The sequence below is a fragment of the Lissotriton helveticus genome, chromosome 1_1 (genome assembly GCF_964261635.1).
Source record: "Lissotriton helveticus chromosome 1_1, aLisHel1.1, whole genome shotgun sequence".
Classification (NCBI taxonomy): domain Eukaryota; kingdom Metazoa; phylum Chordata; class Amphibia; order Caudata; family Salamandridae; genus Lissotriton; species Lissotriton helveticus.
In genome coordinates this window covers 1692763666-1692788338 of record NC_136057.1, presented here as the reverse complement: position 1 = coordinate 1692788338, position 24673 = coordinate 1692763666, and the positions used below count along the sequence as shown (strand labels likewise).

At 46.1% G+C, this 24673-nt stretch overlaps 1 protein-coding gene across 1 annotated transcript in view; it reads right to left on the bottom strand.

Annotated features, from left to right (window-relative positions):
* Window positions 1-24673, bottom strand: part of GLI1 (GLI family zinc finger 1) — a 289881-nt gene that overhangs the window by 127720 nt on the left and 137488 nt on the right. The gene's annotated exons all lie outside the window — the stretch shown is intronic.

The window sequence follows — 24673 nt, the reverse complement described above, 5'->3', positions numbered from 1 at the left end:
CCTAATATAATAATAATAATAATAATCCTCATTTGTATAGCGCACAATCACCCGTTAGGGTCTCTAGGCGCTGGGGGCCGTCGGGAAGATTAAGCAAGCTATTGCCCAGAGTCGCATGGTGCTGGGCTAACCTGCCGCCGGAGCCGGGGATCGAACCGTGATCCCCAGATTCCAGCCTCAGTCGCCCTGGCCGCGGCGCCACACCTCTCCCAAGCAGACATAACCTTGAGCGGCCCTAACACTTAGGGTTGGGAGGGAGGGACATGAAGCAAAACCACCCACGTCGTGGTGGAGCAGGGTCAAGAGCCGAAGAGAAGGATCAAGGTCAAGGCGTCCTCACACCACCACCGTATATACCATATATACATACCTGCTCTCACCATCCAGCCGGCCAAGATGTCACAGATTTAAGACGCAACTTCCGCCAGGTTCAGCCACCTGGAGCCAAAATTATCATACAAAAGCACCCAGGTGCAGCTTCTGCGGGGGTCCAGTTTTGGGGTTTCACCCCTCATCAGCCAGGATATATTGAATCCAGTGGCACAGGGAGCCCGGGACCCACGTCTGGGCATACCCGGCACACTTAGGGCGACTGTGCCACTGGATTCAAGTTATCCTGGCTGATGAGGGGAGAAACCCTGAAACCGGTCCAGGGATGCTTGTTTCCGGTCCAGGGAGGACCTGACTTGGCAGTTCGGCTGGATTGTTCCCATGAGGCACAGGGTCAAGACTGATTTGCATATGGCCAGGTCTAAACTGGGGTGGCATGGTGAGCAAAAGGATGATGGATTTAACCCAGATCTCTTGACTGGGGGTGAATGTTTTGATTTTTTTTTCTGCATTCCGTCCATTAATTGTGTGTCTTTTACTTACTGTAAGCATCAGGGGTGCAACTAGATCTGAACTTCAGTGGGGGGGACTAACACTCCCAGTAAGGACTGGCCCTAATACTGGAGCAGTCTTTTTTGGCGCACCTTCTCCTATTTCTTCCTTCTCCAATAATTCCCTCAGTACCACTCACCAACAAAGCACATGAGCTCCCGTTTGTCTTTAGTGGTCGCTTGTTTTCCGTGCCCGCTTGTTTGTATTTTTGGCTCTTGTACTCTTTAGTGACTTTTCTGCTTTAGCTCCCATTTTTTTTGTGCCCGTTTATCTTTTGTAGGAAAAATGGTCGGTGGTATACTATATAGGGATCCTGGCGCTACAAGAGTACTCGTACTCGAGGGACCGGCACAGGATTGACGTGTGATCTGCATAGAGCGAACACAACAACATACCCACATATTCGATTGTTAGTGTATGAACATATTGGAAGTCCCCTAAATACGTTGGTCCACGCCGGAGGATCATGTGGTTTGGAATTATCACCACATATGAAATGGATGAGAACAAAAGACATTAGAGCCTTGAAAAAGTTGCAGGTTTATATTCCCACTGTGGTGACGAAACACGTGTTGGCTGGCTAAGATCATGTTTGAATAAAAAGGAACCAGAAGAAAAAGAAATAAAGAAACAAGGAACCTCATTGCAATGTCTGTTGTGTGTTCAAGTGGACTTTCATATGCTACTGCTGTCACTTATTTGAAATCACAAGACGTGTGCTGGGGATTGTAATTCTGTTTGTCTTTTATGCCTATTTCATTCTGCTCCTCCTACTTTTTCTTCTCTAGTCTCTCCCGCTTCTCCCGTCACTTGTGGGACCCCCCAGAGTTCCCTCCTCCTGGGCTTTTCTCTCCTCCCTACTCTGTCCTCTCCTTATCTGTTCACCTGCATGCTTTCTCCTGCTACGGTTTCCCGCCCCTCCCAGGCCTTGTTCCCCTGCGCTCCTCGCCCTTCTAGGATCTATTTAATGGCGTTGCTGCATGACCCTATTGAGCAGGTGCTCAGGCTTCAGCTTCCACTTACCTTGGACTGGTCCTCTCACCAGTCTAGGGACCTTGGGGCCCCGCCTCGCAGCACTCCACCTCCCTTCCACACCTTCTACTTTCTCTTTGCTCTCGCTCACTTCTCCACACTCCTGCTTTGCATTCTGCCTTTTGTGCTTTGCGTCTGAGCCTGCTTTGTCTTTTTTGCCTGTTTGCGATCTCTGGCTTTTGTGCCCTTTGTGCTTTTTCTGCTCTAAGGGCACTTTTGTCTTTTGCGCTCGCTTTTCTTCTGTACCAGTTTGTCTGTCTTTTTGACTCTTGTGCTTTTTCTGCTTTAGTGCCCATTTTTTGTGTCCGTTTGTATTTTGTGCTCACTGGTCTTCTGTGTCTGTTTTATTTCTCAGCCCAGTCTTCTCTGCCCATTGCCGTTCTCTTTCCTAGTCTTCTGTGCCCGTATTTGGCCCATTTTAGTTGACTTTCTCCTTCTTCTGCTTTTGCTCCTCTTGTCTGCCCTGCTTCTCCCCTTACTTCAGAGACCCCCACCTCCCCCTCCGGTGCTTTTGCTGCACTCCTCCTACCAGGCGCGCAACACCCATTGGGCTCACGTGGCTTCAGCCCCTCCCCCCGTCGTGTGTGGCAGCCCGGGCTGACACAGCTGTGCGGGCTGGCGTCCATCTAATTGCAGCCGCACCGAGTACTTAACCGGTCTTTAAATGACCATTTACTTGTAAATTAGGCTTTTGTTGTGTTTTCACCCTGTCTTACAATCACTCTGTCTATGGTTGGAAGAATTAGCCCCCCCACCCGAAATTTGGCTCTAGTTGCCCGCCTGCCTCCTACCCCTCTCCTTACCTGTGTTGCAATTTCCCCCACTCCCTAGCCCCCCCTCGTCGCTCCCCCTCCTAGGACCTACGTAGTTGCTGTCGCTGACCCACTGTGCAGTGGGTGTACGGAATAGGCGCATGCATGCAAAGGGCACACCCCTGGTGTTCTCAAGGTATGCCAAAAGAAAACTGTGCCAGCACCACAGACCCTGGTCCATCCAACCGCTACCGCTACACCTCCACCAACCTGCTAGCTCTCAACGAGGAAACCGCCACAACTGCTGTCCCCGTTCTGCACCACATCGCACTGCAGGTCCTTTTTCATGTGCCCAGTGAGCTTCTTTTGCAGTATCTCCCCCACGCCACCCTCCGCACATTCCTCACCCTGTATCGCCTGCATGCTTCTTAACACAAGATCTCTCTGTGAACATGCCACTGAGGTATAAGACTGCCTCAACACACACTCTCTGAAAATCCTCTTTCTCAGTTAAACCTGGCTCAGCCTATCACCCATCCCTGCCATTGCAGGTGCCACCCCCCGACTACATGATTGTCCACCGCGACAGGCTTCACAAACCTGGAGGAGGTCTCCCAATCATCCACAAAGTCACCATCACCTGCACAACCACAACAAAGTAACCAACCATGCTCATGGAACACTTGCACTTCCAACTGCATCCCAGCAACTCCACGACCATCTCTGGCACCCTTGCTTATCGATTGCCAGGACCCCATACCACCTTCAGCAAACTCCTCACCGTCTTCATCACTGCCATCACCATTAGATCCAACGACTTCCTTCTGCTCGGCAATATCAACATTCATCTTGACGACCCAATGGACTGCAACGCCACCGACCTCCTAGAGAGCCTCAACAACATCGGATTAACAAAGCTCATACAAGGCCCGACTCACATCAACGGGCACACACTCAACCCAGTCTTCACAGCCATCAAAAAGATTACTTTAAGCCCCACTCACATGGATAGACAACTCCAACGTACACTTCTGCATCAATGCACCCCACCACAGCAAACCAAAACCAGCCATAAACGCAAGCCACAAATGGTACAACATAATAGAAGCAGACTAGACCCACACCCTCCGATCCAACCAGCCTATCCTCACAGGCGACCTACAGAACAACCTATCCACTTACAACAACTGGATCTCACACTGCTGGGTCTCATTAAGAACATCAGACATACAAGAACATGCGCTCAAGTATGCAGATACACAGAAGACCTAAGGAGTCCATGAGTTATTGCAAACAGCTGGGAAAAAGATGGAGAACCAGCCATGGCAACACCTCCAAAGACACCTACAAATCTGTACTAAGAAGCTACCACACACAGAGTAAAGAAGCCCTTGTGCTTAGACTATAATCCTTCTCCAACTCCGTCAAAGAACTCTTCAACGTTGTCAAAGAATTCGCCAAGCCAACAGCAGCCTCCAATACCATAATTCCCTCACAGATCTTTTGCGACTACCTTTCTTACAAAAAACTCAAGATCAACACCAACTTCTCACCTGAAGCCACTGTAGAGGACATCATCACTTAATCCCCCACCTCCTAATTAACTGGAGCCCTCTCACCACAGATGACACCGCCAGAATCATGCAGTCTATCCACTCAGAGTCCACCACAGGCCCCTACCCTCACCACCTGTACAATATGGGAAGCACACTGATCAGTGACAACTTCACCACCATTATCAACTCTTCCATCTGCGGAAACTTCCCAGACAGCTGTAAACACGCAGAAGTCACAGCAGTCCGGAAGAAATCCTCAGCTAACCCGAAAGAGCTCAGCAACTATAAGCCCATCTCAATCCAGCCCTTCCCAGTGAAATCCTAGAGAAAGAGATCAAAAAGCAGTTCTCTGCCCATCTTGAACAGCACCACCACCTGGACTCGACCCAGTGCATCAACCAGAGCATGGTAACCACCCTTCTTGCAGCAACAGATGACATCCTGTCCATCATGGACAGAGGAGAAACTGCTGCTCTCATCCTGCTTGACCTCTCAACAGCTTTTTATAACGTCTCCCATGGCACCCTCATCACCAGACTCTAGGACTCAGGAATCCAAGGGCCCACCCTGAATTGGATCGCCTTCTTCCTCTCCAACAGGACACAATGAGTCAGACTCTTCACCTTCACCTCCAAACACAAGAAGTCCATCTGTATAGTCCCCCAGGGCTCCTCCCTACATGTCACCCCTCGCCCACATCATAAGAATCCACAGCATCAACATTGTCTCCTACGCTGACATTCAGCTCATTCTCTCTCTCACCGACACTAACAACATCATCAGGACCACTTTCACTGGTTGCATGTTCAACGTGGCCAACTGGATGCGAGAATACTGGCTCAAACTTAAAACAGATAATACGAAGATCCTGATTTTCAGAAACAAGAGCTCCCCTTTAAACTTCTCCTGATGGCCATACAACTTAGGTCCCAAGCCCCTACATTGAGACTCGGGCTCGAGAGCCGCCCCCTCTACCTACCATCATAGAAGGGTCATGATAGCCATGATAGCTCCCACTGGTATCGGAATACCCACGGCAGGCCTATGAATCAGACATGGTGTGATGCTGCCTCTACATTGTTGTGATCCTCACTCCTTTAATTGGAGAATGTCATTGATATTGATTTGTGTATAACTTATTGATTTTAGATAATTGTCTGCTATTATTCGATTAATTCTAAGTGTGTATTATAATTTCGTATCATTTTATATTTCATTGCTCTCGGTATGTCGTTTGTATTTGTGATTACTTTGTGTTGTATTAATAAAAAGGAAAAAATAAATAAATTAAAAACTTAAGTCCCAAGCCCACCCCCATAGACCATGCCAGGAACCTCAGCATCATCCTTGACGACAAACTCACGATGAACAAGATAGGTCAACGCTGTTATCACATCCTGCTGCCACATCCTCTGAATGCTTCACAAGAATTTTTAACTACACTTGATCTTTCACCTTTTCATAATAAATTCGATGTACAACAATTAAAGCACTTGAAAACCCTGCAGACAAAAATAATTTAGCAATCACCTATAAGTCAGAAAAGTAATAAAAACGGGCTGTTCCCTAAACCTTGATTTCAACTGTTCTCATGCTACAAAAGGAACTGGCTTGTATACACAACTTGTCACGCTATCTCACACCCTTTTGCTCTAAACTGCTACTACATGCTTACTGAAACATGACTGGAGCACGCCTCCGAACCTCAAACACAACACTAAATCATAGTACTCACAGAGTACACCTCAACCAATAGTCTTCCAAACATTACATTGGCCACGCGCCTTTGAGAGACCCCCCCCCAGTTTTTTCATCCCACTTAAAGCGCTAGAAAGGTACATATTTGGCCACCCTAAAAGACTTGTGACCCCCATAGACCATGCCAGGAACCTCAGCATCATCCTTGACGACAAACTCACGATGAACAAGATAGGTCAACGCTGTTATCACATCCTGCTGCCACATCCTCTGAATGCTTCACAAGAATTTTTAACTACACTTGATCTTTCACCTTTTCATAATAAATTCGATGTACAACAATTAAAGCACTTGAAAACCCTGCAGACAAAAATAATTTAGCAATCACCTATAAGTCAGAAAAGTAATAAAAACGGGCTGTTCCCTAAACCTTGATTTCAACTGTTCTCATGCTACAAAAGGAACTGGCTTGTATACACAACTTGTCACGCTATCTCACACCCTTTTGCTCTAAACTGCTACTACATGCTTACTGAAACATGACTGGAGCACGCCTCCGAACCTCAAACACAACACTAAATCATAGTACTCACAGAGTACACCTCAACCAATAGTCTTCCAAACATTACATTGGCCACGCGCCTTTGAGAGACCCCCCCCCAGTTTTTTCATCCCACTTAAAGCGCTAGAAAGGTACATATTTGGCCACCCTAAAAGACTTGTGTCCTGTTTGGTGTAGACATGCACTATACAAATGCCACTGCCATACATCTGCATTGCTTCACACCTATAAATAATGCAGTGTTTACTACCTGTATGCACTAAGGTGCATCACTTCTAAAAGTCCAGCGTTAGTGGTCTGCAAGTATCTCGCTGCACCATTACAAAAGAGTGTTGTTTTCGTGTTCTGTATGTAGCAGCGGTGTTAAAATTACTGGGTGTGCCTTGCTGCGCCGCTAAAAACATGCCGGGGCAGATTTACAACTGCTGGCGCATCTCTGCTAATCAGCAGGGATGCGCCAGAACAGTTGCGACACGCCAAACCACCCGTGCGCCACCACTGATGCGCCGCATTTACAATGCAGCGCACCGTGGTGCACGGAGGGGCAGATGCATGTCGCATCCCCTGGCAGAAAGGCGGCGCATTGCTGGAGTTGCGTCGCAAGCGCGATGCAGCTCCAGCAAGGCTTGGGGTGCCCCTATGCCTAACATACTGCTTCAATCCTTACGCCTGCTTCAAGCAGGCGCAGGGTTTTGACGCAGCATGGCCGTTAAAGTGACTGAGTGAAATCTTGTAAATTTCACTCAGCCACCTTTCCAAGGCGTTCCTGCGCCGGAATGCCCCCCAACCCCCCCCCCCGTGCCGGAACGCCGTGTGGCACAGGGCTTTACAACGTGTAAATAGCCTGCAGCATGGCGCTGGATTAGCGCCGCCGCTGCGTCACAAAAATGATGCAACGGCGGCGCAAATGTGCCGTACGGGGCTTGTAACTCTGCCTGTAGTTCACTGTTTACATTCTGTATGCATTGGAGCTTTTAAGCTCTATGTGAACCTCTATCTATGCCCTACTACAAATAGTGCCGTTTGTAGTCTGCTTGTAGTGCTTTGTTTATGTTCTGCATGCCTGTGTGGCAGCAGCACTTCAAATAGTACAGCATTTATGGTTTACACGTGTCTTGCTGCACTACACACGTGCACGTTATCCAAGCGACGTTGACAGTCTGCACGAGCCTGGCTGCTTAAGCGCAGTGGAGAACAGTTCTCATCAACAGTGTCAATGCCAGGCCAATTGGCTTCAGCAGTGCACGTGAGTTATTCTCCCAGGCTCCGCCCCTTCCCCTCACTGCTTCTCCCCAGTTGGCCGTACAGTGCTGGGCCTTTGAAGGACTTCCTGGTCTCCGCCCCCTCCTTGGCTGTGCTGTGTGAGGTCTTGGCAGGGCCTGTGATTGACGGGGCCTTCTCCATCATGGCGGCGGGCAGGTCAAGGCTCGCGCTGCTCGTGGCATCTCACTGTTCCGAGTCAGCGTCAGACATTACTCCCGGCAGGCTGCAGCGGGGGGGGGGAGCCCGTGCCTGCAACCCCTCAGGAATGTTCTGGCAGCATCTGTGGGTGTCACGAAGCCCCAACTCTTCCCCGCCATCAGCTCCATCTCCCGCCTGCACCTACAGCCTCCACCCACTTAGCTCCTTCTAGGAACCTGCTGGGTTATGTCAGTATTCTCTCTATCTGAGCGCTATGGCCGTTCTGTCTAAACCACGACGGAGTCCTCACTTTTCAAATGCGTGTGTTGGTTAGTAGCAGTGGATGCGTTCAAAGAATACCGAGGCCTCTAATGACACAAGTCATCGCGAGGCTAGAGGAACACCCCACGTGACATCAACAGGCTCACGGAGCGGTAAAACCTTGAAGGAACACCGAACACATCACATTGGGGTTGTGGTAAAGGACGAGCCTGATGGATGACGTTATTACACCGAGGCGGTAGGAAATCCTTAAATGACATAATCAGATAGCAGCTGCATGAACAAATTCTCGGATCACAGCTACAATTAAGAAATGCCTCCACATTTGATATCAACACCATCTTTTGAGGACATGATATGGCTGCAGGACGTGTTGATAAGGCGACGTCTGCAGGCTGAAACTGCAGTATAGCCACCAGGATGACATCATCAAAACGGGACCGTAGGAACACCGTCCCATTAAACAGCATGAAGCTCGGGCTTCATAAAAGCAATAGCAATGACATAATCTATCTGAGACAGTGGGAAGCACCTGTAGAGCGACGACAAACGTTTGAGGCTGCAGGAAAAGCCAGAAGGTTGCAGTCATGCTGAGACTTTCGGTTCCAGGACATCATAGTATGACTGAGGCTGCTGGGAAAAATTAAATAATAATATGCCGTCCAGCTGACCCTGTAGTAGCAACTCCAGCATGTCATAACAATCAGTGTGAGGGTCCAGGTAGAAGTCAATGGATGACATGCAAAGTGGTGCTACTGGTGAAGAGTCACTGGCACACAAACATCAGAGTGAGGATGGAGAAAAGTGCCTAGAATTGCATCATTCAAAGGCTGAAGACCAGCCCTGGACTCATATCATGGGGGTAAGGCAGTGGAAATGTAGCAGGATAATATCAATATATTCACGCTTAGCAAAGCCTTCACAAGAACCCCACAAGAATAAGGCTGCGGGTGAGTACCTTGAAAGACCAGGCATTGTCAGTTGAGACTGAGGATAAGACTCCCGAGTAGCAATGTCGTCTAAGAGAGCTTTATGCTTTCTGATGCATATGTCTAACCACAGATTCCTCACTTGTGGCTATCCCCAGGCATCAGACTGGATCCTGGAAAACTCAAAATGCAGTGCTTCTACACGTTGGTGGTGCTGTGTGACTCAGCATCAACACCATTCCGCTCCGGGAGAGATTAGTTGGGTCACATATAAGCACCACCATTGCACGCTGATGTCAGCTACTGGCTTTCTGTGCCTTCAGATGTGGATCCAGAGCCCTGCTCCTCTTTTTCTTCACTTTGCAATGAGTTTTTTCTCTACATTTTTCCAGACTACAAGGGAACATGTCACCCAATAAGACTACTGGGTATAAACCTTGTACGGATTGTCACAAATAGATGTCTGTGACAGATTCTCATGAGGTGTGCCTCCGGCGTTTGGGTTCGGTGCACGACTCCATGCCTTCGATAACAGTGCAAAGATTAATCTGAAAGTCATCTGTGAACATAAAGCAAAGCTTTAAGTGGCAAACCACTGCAAGACTACACACAGGTCCCGATCCAGGTGGAAGTGAAGAGTGTGGACCCACTTCCCAAGTCAATCCCATTGCAGATCTTCTCAGTCAAAGTCTTCAGATAAGTCCAAGAAACATACGTAAGAAGTTCAAATGGACTCAGACCTTTCCCGCTACTATAATTCTCCAGAGAAGGCACATGGTCGTCACTGTGCCTCCAGATCTCGTTTCCATTTCACTGAAGAGCTGATCCCATCTTTGGTCCTGATGCACCCAAATTCCCTGGTACGTCAGCTATGTTGCAGCAAGTCAAAGACTTTGTAGAGGCCATGTGGCACATCTTTGGCACTATTTCTGATGTGCCTTTGGGTCCCGTGGCTCTACTGTGGCCTCCAGTGGGGTTACCGCCAGCATATCCATCCATTGTGCCATGGGTATCACTTTAACCCGCTTTAGATTCCGCCAAGCCACCAGTGGCGAGTTTGGGTGGGGTGCTGAAATATGAGCCGGTCCCTTGGATCTTGACGCTGGCACAGACACCTCCCATGCTGGAGGTAGAGCAACAAAATAATGTGGTACTGGACTGAGTTAAATCTGTCTTATCCTCGGCCAAGTCCACGCACGGATCCTGATACAGCACTGCCAATACTAAATCTATCAGTTTTAGACACTATTCATTTAATGTGAGTCGTGCAGAGACTCTACACCAATGTTTAGGATATCAGTAGGTTAGATACCTCACCCTTTACTGGGTTGGTTTCTTCCCGGACCCGGTATTGGGGAAAGTATGCCTTTCACTACTCTTGTTAGTAGGGCTGCTGAAGTCCTTGACCTTCACCTCTCCACTATTAAGATAAAGACAAACGTGCTCACTGAGGTCCTTTAGCCTGGCCAGGCACTGACTGAACCCCCCCTTCCTTTCAACGAGGCCCTCGAAGACATGCTACTGGGCACCTGGCCTAAACTATGCTCTGGCCATCTGGTCAATTGACAGGTTGCCCCTCGCCATAGATTATCTCTAGGTGACCCTGATTTCTTAATCCAGCATCTAACTCCTGAGAGTTTGGTGGTGCAGGCATCCACGAGCAGTGTCAACCCTAATGCCTTTCCGACTACTCCTCCTGACAGATGGTCCAAATGCATGGAAATGTCTGGCAACAGAATATTCTTCTTGGCCAGCTTTGTTTTGAGGTCAGTCAATGCCAACAATGTCCACACTTTTGTGTGCTGAAGTTCCCAAGCAGGCGCTCGCTCGGTGACGTATTCCACATGGCATGCAGTGGAGCACGAGACTCATGTACACCTTGTTGCTGTGACCTCTTCTAAACCGAGTTCTGAAGAAGATGAGGAATGCCTTGACCCAAGTCATCCTAGTGACTCCGGATTGGGCCAGGAGAGTGTGGTACCTGGAACTTATGAGCATCTGTCCTCCGATCAGGCTGCTACTTCAGGAGGGCCTTCTGTTGCAGTAGCAGGACAGGGTCTTAAACTCAGGATTACACAACTGCACCTTGATGTGTGAGGATTGAGTTTAACAGTTAATATCATTTGGCCTCCCTTCCAAAGTCATTGTCATCCTGGCAGCCAGACTCCCCTCCATGAAATCTGTTTAAGCCTTGCGCTGGAATAAGTTTGTGGATTGATGCGGTACCCTCCAGATGGATCTGTTGCAGGCCAAACTGTCAGATGATTTGTTTGTTTTTGTCTTTGGCTCAGTAAGTACTTCCCGTGGGCACTGTTAAAGGTTACTTGTTGGCCCTCTTGGCTTTCTTATGTTTGCAGGACCAGATGTCCCTGTTCAAATCACCTATTGTGATGTTTTCCTTAAAGGTGTACAACATATGCTTCCACCTGAATCCTTTGTGATGCCACAGTGGGACTTAAATTTGGTTCCCTCTGCGATGTACCCCTTTCGAACCAATGCAAGTTGTCCATTGCATCTCCTCACCTTAGAACCTGTCTTCCTAGTTGCGATAACATCAGCACGCCATGTGACTGAGCACCAGGTACTATCAGTCCAGCCTTCACATATCACCTTTTTGTTTTTGGACAAACTGTGTTAAGGACTCAAGTGGCATTCCTGGTGAACGTAGTGACACCTTTTCACACCAGACAAGACTTTTCATCCATTCTTATTTGTTCTGGCTCATACCTAAAAAGAAGAAGGATGACTTCATTGTTTGGACCTCAAGAAAGCATTCAGATTTTACATCAAGAGATATCAGGTGGACAATCAGCTGTGTGTGTTGTTCTCTGGGGAAAAGAAGGGCTAGGCGGTACAGAAGTGGATAGTCCTCTGTATAAAAGACTTCCTTCGCATTGGCTAAGAAGCAGCCTCCAGAAGGTCTGATGGCTCATTCCACCAAGCCAAAGCTGCTACCTCTGCCCTGGTATACGGAGTGCCTGTCCTGTATACCTGTCACGGCAGCTACATGGGCATCAGTGCACATGTTCATGAAGCACTTGATAGTCTAGTCCACGGTCACGGACGTTTTGCCTGTTCAGTTGTGCAGGAATTTTTAGTGTGAGCCGTTCTGCGTAATCACAACCATGGGAGGGACAGCTTTGATATCTATTCACAAGATGAGGATTCTGCAGATAAAAGCATTCATCAGAAGAACAAATTATTTAACTTCAATTACACTCTTCCTGGTGGATACTCTTATCTAACTGTAGATTTGTCAATGCTCTCTCACTTCCCTGTTCTGTGGAATGATCTCCTTTCCATCTGAGGACCTGTGATTTTAGGAATCTGAACACAAGTTCTTCAAATTGGCTAACAGGATCGACATCCCAAGGCAAGGATTAGCTTACAAAAAATACTTGCTGTCAATTCACATCGGTGATGATCATAAACGATCCTGCTCGTCACCTCCGGAGAGGAATGGAGTCACACTTGCCATCTACTGGTGCCGAGAAGCACTGCTTTTTTGAGTTTTCCGGATCCAGTCTGGCACCTTGGGATATTCCCAAAGTGATAGTCACAGTGTGAGGACTCACAAGGTGAGGTTAGACAGAGTTTCCACAAGAAGGAGCGTTACAAAAGGTAAGCAACTTGTTTGCCCACCCCTCCATGCATGAAAGGTAGGCCTCAGTCCCTCACCCAACCATCCAAGCCATCTGTCCTTCGTACTGCAGTATCAAGGTACAATGAACTCAGCCATACGCACCCTCAACACCCAACCTATCACGTTACAAAGCAAACTTGTTCTAAAGGGCAGGCATAGTCCTTTACCCCAGGGACAATAGGAGTGTTGTCTCAGCTCATCCTATTGCCTACACTATAATACAGGGGAAAATCCAAGTACTGATGCAACATCCCATATGACAGTCTTTGAAGCAAAACATTTTGTAGGGAACCACTAAGAAAATCACTGTAGGAATAAAGTGGCCACATGACAGACGGGCATAGCCCCACTCAGGCGGGATCTGGTTACCCAAATAAATCATTAAGATCCTAGAAGTACCCCAAGGCGAGCAGTTGACTAAGTTCAACCAGTTGGATGAAGGGCAGATGTTGAAATGCTTGAACGTTCTGAGGTGTGATATGTCCGATAAAGAGATTCCACCAACAGGCAGTATCCAAGGAAGAAAAATGTGTCCCTCTTGCCCTCACAAAAGGCATAATTTAGCTTCCCATTGTTGAAGCCAGTATGATTTAACTAAGCACTCCAGTCATTATTTGAGATGAGACACCTCATTCCAGCTGTTACTTGGTCTTGTTTGTCAGTCCCTAGGACGAAAAACACGTTTGTAAATGCAATAATGACTAATGAAGAATGACAGGAGCCAAAGGCCTCGTTTGGAATAGTTGTCAAGTACTGGATTCTGGAGACCTTGTTTAGAACATTGTACCCAGCTCTGGAGCCTCCATTGATTCACAGTCAGGAACTCTGTCGCTATACATGTGTTATATATGCTCTGCAGCTAATCATTCAATCACCGACACACTTTGCCCCATTCTGAAGGCCTCCTTTGAAGCAATGTGTCCAGTTCTGGAGGCCTGTTGTCCAAAAGAATAAGGATTGTTTAGATGCAACTCTGATGAGAGCTGACAAGGTGGTACAAAGGATACACAAGGCATCCTCCAAAGTGATGCACGAAGGCTTAGATTTGTATTGACCTGAAGAGAAAGAGAACAGAGGGGGAAACGATTGAGACATTTAAATACCTAAGGGTACCCATATATTAGTGATGGAAAACATACACCAGCAGGATTGTTCAGACCGAAAGACAGTGAAACAAGAATTGGGAACAGATTTTAGGAGAAAAATAATTTTTCATGGAAACGATGGGAAATGCACAAAACCCTCTTTCAGCGGAAACTGTGTGGGTAAAGTCAGTGACATTTATTTATTTAAATTTATATTGCGCCTTATCACCCAGAGGTCTCTAAGCGCTTGTCCAAAAATATATACTGAATATTCACGGGGCCAGAGCACTTAGGGCGAGCCCCAAGCCTCCCAGAAGAGCACGGTTTTGAGCATCTTCCTGAAGGGTAAGAGGCTCGATTCCTTGCGCAGGTGTATTGGCAAGTTGTTCCAAGCCACTGGGATCGCATTGTAAAAAGCACGCCCTCCCATAGCAGATAGTCTGAAACGAGGGCGGACCAAAAGAGTGGCGTCTTGTCGAGCGGAGTTTCCTACTGGGAATATATGGGACCAAGTGCTCCTTGATATATCTTGGCACTTTTCCATATAGGGCTTTGTGTGTAATACAAAGACCCTTAAACATTATTCTTTGTCTAATTGGCAGCCAGTGGAGCTCAAGCAACAAAGGTGTAACATGTGTCCGCCTTGGTTTTTAAAAACCAGTCTAGCTGCATCATTCATGACTGTTTGTAGCCTAGTCAGCTGTTGTTGGGGGAGGCCAGAATACAGCGAGTTACCATCATCTAGGCGCGACAAAATCATGGCTGATACTGCACGTCTAAGGGTTGCCGGGGTCAAAAGTTGAGATGTTCTCCGGAGTTGTCTCAAAAGGCCTACACAAGTGCTAACAACTGAAGAAACTTGTTTTGTCATAGTCAATTTGCCATCTATGTAGATACCCAAACTTTTCACGGCCACTGCTGGCTCTGGAGAGGGTCCTAATTCCTTAGGCCAGAATAGATCATTCCAGGGGTTGCATGTTATGGCAATCGGCAACACCTCTGTTTTGTCTGGATTTATCTTTAAGGAATAAGCGGACATCCAGTTAACCGTATATTTCAAAATATTTTGCAGTCTCGCATGTGCCGAAGGTGAATCGTCAATTTGGATGACAATCTGAGTATCATCTGCATAATTATAAATTTGGCATTCCATCTGATTTAATGCCGAAATCAACGGTTGACAAGTAAGCGTTAAAAAGAAGAGGTGAGAGTGCCGAGCCTTGGGGAACTTCACAAGAAATACCAGCTGGTGATGACACCAGGTCTGCCAGTTGTACTCTCTGGGAGCGATTTTGAAGAAAAGAAGTTAACCAGGCGTGCGCAGTTCCCTGGATGCCGAAGTCCCCCAACCGCGACAACAGTTGTTCATGGTTAACCGTGTCGAATGCCGCGGAGAGGTCTAACAGCACCAGGGCGCCCGGGACCTTCTTCTCTGCTCTGCATCTCAAATCATCAAGTACGGACAGCATAACCAGCTCCGTACTATGATGAGCCCTAAAGCCAGCCTGGTTCTGTTCTAGCAGCCGATTATTTTCAAGGTGGCAGGAAAGATGTTTAAGAACATGCTGCTCAAGAATTTTAGCTAAGAAAGGCAGCTGTGAAATAGGCCTAACATTTTTCAAAATCTTAGCATCTGCACCCGGCTTCTTCAATAGTGGAATCAGGCGTGCCTCCTTAAAGTTAGCGGGGACCTGTCCTGTTTCCAGGGAGCTATTGAGGAGAGAGAGGACATCATCCTCTATTCCTGGTAATGCTAACTTAAATATCCTGGGGGGGCACGGGTCCGCTAATGACCCTGACTTTACTCGCCCCATTAGGCTCGCCAATAATTCCTTGGTAATCAGGGGCAGTGTACTCGGGGGTGGGTAATCAAAGGGGCTATCGGGGTAGGTTATACAGAACAATCAAATCTTGGGGTATGAGATATTTCTATTACGAGATCCGATATTTTATTAGAAAAGAAAACCTGAAATTTTTGGCAGTCATCCTGCGTGAACGAAGGAATCTGCCCTTTATTTTTCCTTAATTCTGTCAGGACTTTAAAGATTTTCTTCTGGGGGTCTCTTGGCGCTGCAATTCTGCCCTCATAGAATTCCGCTTTCCTAGACGTAATTGCCTGTTTATAGAGAGCAAATTCCTGCACATACAGAGCTTGTGCACTAGGTTCGTACTCTTTACGCCAGGCTCTCTCAGTTTTACGCAAGGCTTGCTTCCTTAACCTAAGAGTATCATTGAACCATGTGGCCCCTATTCCCTATCCACAATTTTCACCCTACGTGCCGGTGCAGTAGCTTCAATGGCTTTCTCGAGTTTTGTTGTCAAATTGTGGCAGGTGACCTCAGGCTGCTTAGGAGGGGACGAGGTCTTTAAATTAGCTATCAGGTCCTCAGCTCCGATCTTATTCCAGCTCCTTAAGGCTTTCCATCCTGAAGATGGCTTTCCCCCTTGCCCTAGAACAGTAAAATGGCCCTGCAATAGATGGTGATCTGACCATGAGCAAGGTGAGATATCAATTGGGCTCAGCCACGGAGCAGCCATCCAGATTAGATCTAAGGTATGACCTTTCTCGTGTGTCGGGCCCACTACCTGTTGATCGAGGCCAAATGAGGTCATCGCCTCATCTAGCTGGTTTGCCTGGCAGTCTTTAGGAGATTTCTCCCAATGAAAGTTGAAGTCTCCCATTACCACCAATCTTTTATAACTTGACCGAAGGTCATGAACTAGTTCCAGGAAGGAGTCAACAAAGCCTGGTGAAGTACGTGGGGGGTGGTAAACTAGGAGTATTACCAAACATTCGGTAGCAGAATGGAATTTAACCCCCAGAACAATATCCGCGACCTCTAGACTTTCTGCACAGATCATATCCGCTTTAATGCCGCGGTTATATAAAAAAGCAACCCCGCCCCCCCCCCCCCCCCCCAACCCCCTTCATGGTACCAGATCGATTTTTATGAATGGCCGCAAAATTTGGTGGTAAAGATGCCACCAAGTCAGGAGTAGAGAATTCTTCAAGCCATGTTTCAGTGACTCCTAGAATATCAAGTTTACCTTTCTGAAGTAACGAAAAAAACTCCAAATTATGTTTTTGAAGAGAACGAGTGTAAAGCAGTGCGAAAATCTGCCTATATGATGGGGACTTTTTTTCTGATCTTATGTTAGTCTCACATTCCGGGGCGGTATGTTGAGGGTTGAGCAGCCCTTCCCGCCGTAGGTCTTTGATAGTTTGATGGCTAAGCTGTAGGGCGCCCTGATTTAATGCCATAAGCTCCAGTCTAGAGTACAGAACATGAGGGCCAGGGGTTGTGGCCCCTGGCCCCGGCTGGGCGCGGACGGGCGCAGACGAGCTTGCCTCTGGCATGCCATCGGCGTGCACGCTGCGCGCTTGCATTGTCTGGCTTAAATAGTTAGCAGGCGTGACCACCTCGCCACTAGAGCGCTCCCAAGATGGCGCCCGCAAATGGCAAGTCCTCCCCTAAGATGGCGCTGATATCAGGTGAAAGAACTGAGAGACCCCGCTCAAGCAGCAGGTGAGTGTAGTATTTTAAAATGCAAGTAAGAGCTAGCAAAGTGGTGGCAGATCAACAGAGACACTATAAATATGTTAAAAACACAATGTTCGGCTGGTAGCGATGGCGCGCGTTTTAGTCCGGCCCAAAAACAGTAATACCTTGTCCTAGTCCCGGCACGCCTGCAATGCCCGGCTTAAATAGTTAGCAAGCGTGGCCGTCTCGCCACTAGAGCGCTCCCAAGATGGCGCCCGCAAATGGCAAGTCCTCCACTAAGATGGCGCTGAAATCGGGTGAAAGAACTGAGAGAACCCGCTCAAGCAGCAGGTGAGTGTAGTATTTTAAAATGCAAGTAAGAGCTAGCAAAGTGGTGGCAGATCAACAGAGACACTATAAAAATGTTAAAAACACAATGCTCGGCTGGTAGCGATGGCGCGCATTTTAGTCCGGCCCAAAAACAGTAATACCTTGTCCTAGTCTACACATAATAGTGGTCATCTCCACAATTGTGCCATTTTTACACACTTACCAACCTGTAGCATCCTGTGTGTTGCATTCCCTGTACTTTTGAGCTGGTGTCTGGAATAGGCAGAGTGAATGGTGTAATAGAATGTTGGTGTGTGATCTGCTTTGGAAGCTAAGAAAGAAGCACTGTTGGAGGGAAAATAGGTCCCTGACAGGACTTGTTCCAAACAAAGAAGAGAGTAAGGGAGTTCGTTCACCCAAAAGTGAACTAGAGACTTCTCCTATTCCCCTGGGAGGAGATATGGCAAAAACAAAGAGAGGAGTATCCACTATGATTTTGAAGAACAGACGTATCTGGAGGACCGGTTCTTGGCAAAAAGGACTTACCTGCTGCTGCTGTAACCTACGGACATAATGTGGAATAAAGAACGTACCTCTTACCTAGTAGCTCTAGACTCTTGCGCGAGGACCCTGCCTTCCAACTACAATGTTTTAGGGACAAGTTGTTAAGGACCTCTGTGAAATGCAGCACGTCTGGTGGCTGTTGGGAGCCAATTCCGGCAGACATTGAGGCCTTATATGAGAATGAATTTGACTGTGTGACCGTGGAGGACTAGGTTGGGGCTGCCCACTCTCAAATCCACTGGCAAAGTGGTATCAGCTGCTGGGCAGGAACAGCCTAGTGAAGAGGTTGGACAAGGACAATGAGCCAGCTTACAGGAGTTATAAAGTGTGCTGATGTGTCCCTGTGTATAGTCCTAAGTATTCGGACAATGCTGTGGAGACAGCACTGTGAAGGCAGGGGGAAGATGTATGAAATCTCGTTTACTGTAAGCATAACTCTGAAATGACCCATGGATCTTCAGGCACTAATACATTCAATTCAACAATGACATAAGACAACCGATGGGAGTGTGCAATATGATTTCTCACTTAGGGTGACATGCTATAGGCTAGTCCATGCAGTTGGAGGATCCTGTGTGCCTGGTTGGTGTTAGTGTATTGTGACGGTTGCACATTGCAATTCACTTGCTGATCCTCATGTAAAGCGCATACATCACTCACAAGCTGCGTGCATCGCTAGAGGGGTGTACACAGTGTGAAAAACAAAACCCTCATGAACTCATGAGAGGCCTTATTGAGTTTGAGCCGAACAGTGTACCATCTTTAAGATTGGAGTGCTGGTTAATGGTATGTCGCAGATTTTATGGCACTCAGCACAGAGTGACCACAGCAGATGATGTGGCTCATATTAGTGCTGTGGTCAAGACAATGGACAGAGGTCTTGTGACAATGCGCCACACCAGGTAATTGGTTACGTTCCTCTTTCACACAAGTCGATCAGCGCTGGACGAGATTGTGGTGTTTGGGGGCATAGCAGCACAGCTTGCTTGCGAGGGAATCTCACCAATGTCTTGGAATCCAGAACTGGGTGTTGGAGTGGAGGTGCTGGCTATGTAGACTTTAACATCATGAAGGAGGGCAGTAAGCTGAATTTTCATTTGGACAAGTCTGAAGACATCTAGGAAAGACTACCCAGGCATCCTGGTTTGTTTGGAAAGGAAGTAGGACTATCTCCATGAACACTGAAGATATAACTGAAACTGTGTTGTTTGAGAGTATACGGTGGGGAAGTCGAAACATCACCTGCCTGGCATGTGCCCAATTGCTAAATTAAAATTCGACACTCTGTTTATTATTCAGTGGGATCATTTGGCATTCATGGAGTTCATGTAATACCATGTGCCTTTGGTAAGAAACATGCCTTGTTTCCCACTAGCTGTGTGTTTTTATTTAGATTGGGGCACAGTTTGGTAGGTGATCCTTCCGTATTGGCATGCACCAAATACATCTTATTGGTAATGCATGTGTTGGGTTAGTAAGTTTCTTTGTATGTTGACTTCTGTTGTCAGGTAATTGCACTTTATGTTATGGGTATGGTGTGCTGAATGCTTAATGCTGTAAGACAGTTTTAGAAAGTTTAAATAATCCACCTACTGGTTGTTTTGGGAGTACTTTGTGACCATTTACTTTTGACTCCATCTACAGTTTAGTTAGAAGTTTGTGGCAAAGAGTAAGTTGCCCACCTGCAAGTTGTTGTACAGATTTGTCCTGTTATGCATGTCAATGTGTCATGGATACGGGGAAGAGTAGTACCCTGTTGCGAGCAATACAAGTGTACTATAGTTGGGTTGTGTTGGTGCAAACTGGGAAAAGAGCCTACCCTGTCGCTGGAGGTTGTATGTGGGGAGTACCCTGTGGTATGTAAAACTGTTCAAGTGTAGTGACCTGTTGTGATGAGATGTTGCATCAGGGAGTACTCTATGATATGCACCATTGGGAAAACGTAGTACCCTGTTGTGTGAAGTTGCATGCAGCAGTATCCCATGGTAAGCAATCAGGGGAAGAGTAGTACCCTGACAGAACTTACCTGCTGTTGCAGTACCATAAGTGTTAACATTAAATAAAGAGCTTATTTCCTACCTAAGTGGATCCAGACTTTTGTAAGAAGACCCTGTCCTTCTAAGCGACGCCAGACTCTTGTATGAAGACCCTGCCCTTTAGCTACAATACTACCCTTGAATGCTCTGGAGAGGAAAGGTCATAGGTCAGTGCGGATTTTTAGGGCAGAGCTCATTGATTTGAGAGTCCTAAGAAAGTACCACAATTGTCTGTTACAGTTGCTGGATCTGACTATAGAAATCTTTTTGAAAATGTGCCATGGTCCATGTGCAAGTGAACGGCAAGCAGCTGGATCCTGTGGTCTGAGAGACTCTCTTGTTTGCGCTCTGTTTATTCGCAGACACCCCACTTGTTTATATGATGGATGGCAGATCATTGTGGTTCTCCAAGCGAGAATCCCTAGGTTCCATGCTGCAACCCTGCTCTGGAGGCTGACCAGCACCGCAGCACAAAGTCATGCAAGGATGACGTTTGTGGAAATATTAAATACCAGAAGACCTTTTCCGCCATGACGCACATTGCCCTGTAACGCATTCTGCGCTGGAGACGGCAAAATACAACAATGTTCGGCGGAAAAAACGTGAGAGCAAATGTCCAAGACAGGTTATCGTAAAACAATGCCCATAATGCAATCAAACCTCTTTCCAGAGCATCATGCTTATGTGAAAGGGGTACTTGATGACTGGGTAGAACTCCTGTTTCCAAGCCTTTCGTTTGTAAAACTTCTGTTAGCAGAACATTCCATTGGTAGATATCAAATTAATTAAGCGTTCTGCAAGCATACACACCTTAGCATAAAATACTGCCCATATAAAACCAGCCAATAAGCATTTGATTTATCAAATTAGCAGTAACTAGAATTTACCTCCGAACTTCATGAGGACGAAATTATTGTTGCACCTGTGTAATCTTGCGTAATTTCGGCCATTTCACATTAAGCTTGTAACTCAAAATGCCTAAAATAACGCCATTACAACACGTTGAATAATTTTCCATCAGTTCCAGAAAGATCTTATCACAGGAGCACGGGAACAACGTGAACAAACAAAACATGATATTGCTGCTCTTTGTGTCGTGCAATTTAGCCCTATTGTTTTATCGCAAAATGCACCCTTGCGTCCACAATGGACATGAGTACCCATTCATGGACAACAGTGCGAAATGCAGGTTTGCCTTAGCGTAATTTTGTGTAATTCTTTTGAGATGTCGTGGAATTATGCAAAGGGAAATTACAAGAATTTTGCAACCCCTATCCTACCCTGAACTGTTGGCAGAACAATCTCCTAATAGCACTCATGTTTTGTGAAAATGTTCCCACTCAAAACATTGACAGAATATATCTCCTATTACAGAAATGTCCACTATTTGAAGTTGCGTTGGCAGAACTTCCTGCCATGAAAAGCATCCAACAACTGGAAACATGTATCCAGACTATATTACCTCAAAGATTCAGTAACAGAGTACTTGCTGTCATAACAAATTCTAGTAGAAGAATTCATGTTTTCTGCAGTGTGCCAATAATTGAACACATTTGGGCAGAACATTTTGATAACAGACTCATGTTCCCTAAATGATTCAGAAAAAGAGGGCATGTTGGCAGAAACTTTTGCAAAAAAACTAAGGGCCTGATTTAGATATCGGCGGACAGTTTACTCCGTCACAATGGGGGCGGATATCCTGTCCGCCGAAATCTAAATTTCATAATATCCTATAGGATTTCGATTTAGGCAGACAGGATATCTGTTCCTGTTATGATATAAAGAAACATATCCGCCGATATCTAAATCAGGCCCTAATTTATCATAGCTTTCGGCTTGCAGAACCTGAAAGAATTTCAAAAAGCAGACTGTTACAATGGTAAGCCTTTATGAATTGGCTAGACCTCTTCCAATTATCTTCTGGTGGCATCTTACAGGATAACATTTTACCCAATAACAGCTTAATCATTGCATTGAATACTACCCATTGATGGAATTGTTACGAGGTTTATAGTTGAAAATGTTGAAACCTAGTGTATCTTTTTGTGACATTTAGACAATGCTTACTTCCCCCGTTGGGTCCCCGAAACACTTACCCACACGGGTTGGTTGGTCAGAGAAGTGCTCTTATAGTGTATCAGGATACAGCATTTAGCGGTGTGACAGATAAGGGGCCTGAGAGATAGATATACCATTTATGGTAGAGTACTGCATTGCAATAAGCTCTGTGGGTCCCATAGTTAATTTATATTCTGAGTCCAATTTTATATGCAGATTGTGGCAAGAGTTTATCTGTGCTGAGATCTTGTGGATCTGGGCAGAGCAATAGTGTAGTAAGGCATGCAAAAAACAGAGATCATTTGAATTACAATGATCCTTTATGCAGTTGTTAAAAATGGCTCTCGCTGCAGGATGGCAATTAATTTTCACAATATCAAGGTACTCTGGCCCTGTTAATATAGGCTATGTTAGATTGCTCCAGTGGCTGCAGTGTGAAGTAGATCTCTTTTGATACATCATATAATTTCAACGGGTATCGAGCAAATATTTATAGTGGACTGGCTGCGTACGTCTAGTTATATGGATAACTCAAGATTGTTTTGTTGGAATGTTGTAGCTACTCAAACTTTGGGGGAAGAACTAGGTGTCTTCTGATTGGGTAGTTTACCTGTATCTGTCATCATCTGTCAGCCATTGTTGATTGTTGCGAGCCGAATGTAGATAGATGGTACATTGAAACGTTCAGACTGTTTGCCAGGACCACCAGCCTTGGGTTTCTAATAACAATTGACAACTTTTCTCCTTTCGTCTTGAATATCATTTGCTCCTGGATACTTCATATAAAACTTGGGAAAGAGTTCCATAGTTTAGCTGCTTGGGCCGAGAAGTCTGCATCTCATATGGATTTTGTCGTGTAATAGAGAACAATAGTCCAAAAGCATAGGTAACTGTTTTGTGAGCATTGTTTAAACTGGATGTATGATGGTCCTTTTCATGGGGGGCTTGGCGAACAATGCAGAGTACATTGATTATTGATCCCCTCCTTATAAATAGCCAGTGAGGGGCCTGTAAGATTTAAATGGTGTATCCCCTTGGCTGTCAGCGCAGTAGAAGCCTTGCCACATGTTCTCAATTCATTGCACATCAGGAAGCAAAAGACTAATAGATATAGGCTATTGGCATAGTCAACTTTGGTGATCACAATGGTGAGGATGGCTTGAAGCTTTTGTTGGTACCCAAGGTAAGGGAAGATGCAGCACAGTGTTTTCATGCTGTAGAAGATGTTCTTAGTGACTCTGTTGAAATGTGGGATCAGGGACTGTTCTGAGTCTATGGTTAACCTCAGGTTCCTCACTTCTCTTTACATGGCCAGGAGGCATCAAGTTCTTTACCAGTGTTCAGAGCAAACCCAAATGCCTTGGTCACTCCTTCAGCTAGAGAAACATGTGCCACTCAGTGAGTGATTCTGCAGCTGCCTAAATGACTGATTTCCAGAATGCATTGCTGGAGGTAAAATCCCTAACAGCTGTACAACCACACTCACCACCACACTCAGGAAGGTGATGTCCTCAAAAGTGTTTCCCAGTGGTGCTGAAACAATGTTCCGATCTGTGGTAAGGGGCAAAGAAGGATTGTGTAATTAATTGATCTAGCCTGGGTTATAATTATCTGATCCAATGAAAATGTTATTATTTTAACATGCCTCATTTCCCTTAGCTGCAAAAACCTAAAGAGTTTACATACACTCCACATTCATATTCATAGGCATGAGCATTGAACCGAGGCACTGCCGCACCCTTTACTCTTGTTCTCCTTCTTAACCCAGAAACTCACTCTTGTTAAGGGACAGTTCTCTTACCTGTTCTCAAGGGGATAGAAGTGCAGGACTAGTAATGCATGTGTGCTGGGAATACCAGTGCTAGAGCTTCCACCGGCTCTAGGATAGATGTGGATCCAGGCCCGGGAGAACAGCTTTCTTCCCATGTTAAAATTAAACATAGTGATATCGCCAGAATGCTCAGATAACCAGTGTATTTTCCTTCTAATCATATTCGGCCCAAAAAAGACAACGTGAGAAGTGTAAAGATGACACAATTTTCATTAACAGATGTTATTTATAAATAAATAAATAAATGGTCGGTTATAAAAATTAAGAATCTCTGCAATTGGCCAGTTATTGTCACAACCACAATGCTACCAAATCCTTGCTTGTCACTGTTAGAGTTTGCCTGTGGGTGCATTGGTTCCAGTATTGACCATTAACCATAAATATCTATTTTCAGACGTTTTTTTAATTTACCATAATGGAAGTTTTGTCAATCCGTTTTGTGGAGTTATCTTGATGTATATTTCCTACTCCCAGCATTTTTGGTGCTGTTAAAGGTGAGGGTTTTTAAAGTTACATTAATTTTATTATTCGCCACCTGAGATTGCGAACC